Genomic DNA, 1,464 nt, shown 5'->3' with positions numbered 1-1,464 from the left:
TCTTCTGCTGACTTGAAGCACTTGATTCATTGAATCTTTATTCTCGGACTGGGAAAGGTTCTTGTAGAGCTTAATCCTGGCAGATTGACAGAGTGAAGTTTCTGATTGTTGAAGTCTTGTTGCTGGGAAATTATTCCATCCATTAGATTCCGCTCAATGGAGAGCAGTCCTTAGCATGTGTTGCTCATGCGCACACCCCGAAAATCTAACCAGCACCGTTTGATCTTGAAGCTTCTTCATTCCAGAAGTCACGCGCTAACCAACTGAACTATTGCTGAGTGGTCCGACAACTGTGCTGGGTAGCAAGAATTGCACAAGAAGCCTGGCAGAGCCGTCATCTTAAACAGGGATTTTTTGTTTTTGAAATTGATCAGCTGTGGAAATCTTTGTCCTAATTTTTGGCGGTTGTTCATAACTTGTAAAGGTTTTGAACCACTAGCACATCTCCTTTACTGAGATTGGCAGAGTGAAGTATCTGCCTGATATAGTGCGATTATCTGTGAATTGTTTTATTTACTAGGTGCTGCTAAATGGAGAGCAGTCCTTAAATTGTGTTGCTTAATTGCTTACCCAGAGAGCCATACCAATATAAGTCTTAATTTTTTTAGGGGATGAAGTGTTCATTAGACGAAAAGTTGTCATTCGTAACCATAACTGAGGTGTGGTCAACTAAATAAGATAATCTTGAGCAGATCAAATTCGATTTTTTAACTGTTTAAGATTAAACTGACTTGTATGAAAATAAATTTCCTTGTATTATCTTATTCTACATTTTCTGAAGACTGTTTTCTATGCCTTTTGAATTGTGTAAAAATGTAGCTTACTGCATACTATTAGTCATTCCCACAATCAGGGTTGTCGATATTTTACCCAACCCAAAAATACCCGGGTGGTTTTTTTTAAAAACCCACTTAAAAAAAACCAACGGAATGGCCCGATTCGGTGAGTTCCCTATTCGGTGAGAGCCCTATTTGGTAATTTTTTTAAAAATTATTGGGTACCGTAGCCTAAGTATCATTGCCGTTATAGGGTTAAGGGATAGGGGTTATGGGATAGGGGTTGGTTTTTTTTTGGAGGTTGGGGGGTTTTGGGGGTTGGTAGGTTTATGGGAGTTGGGGGGTTTTTGGGGGTTTGGGTTTTTGAGGGTTGGGGTTTTTGGGGGGTTGGGTTTTTTTTTTGGGGGGGTTTTTGGGTTTTGCGGTTTTGGGGTTAGGGGTTTTAATTAGGCTACGGTACCCAATAATTTTCCCAAAAAAATTCAAAAAAATCACCAAATAGGGCTCTCACCGAATAGGGCTCTCACCAAAAAAGGCTCTCACCGAATCGGACTCACCGAATAGTAGCAGACCCAAAAACCCAAAGCATCATATTTGTCCAATTTTTATCAGAAAATTGAAAAAAGGAACCAAAGTACTTAAAACAAACTTCAAATTAGGACTTAAAGGATGTGATTGTGAAGGAAAT

Source organism: Aplidium turbinatum, chromosome 6 (assembly GCF_918807975.1).
Source record: "Aplidium turbinatum chromosome 6, kaAplTurb1.1, whole genome shotgun sequence".
NCBI classification, from domain to species: Eukaryota; Metazoa; Chordata; class Ascidiacea; order Aplousobranchia; family Polyclinidae; genus Aplidium; species Aplidium turbinatum.
This window is presented reverse-complemented; position numbering follows the sequence as displayed.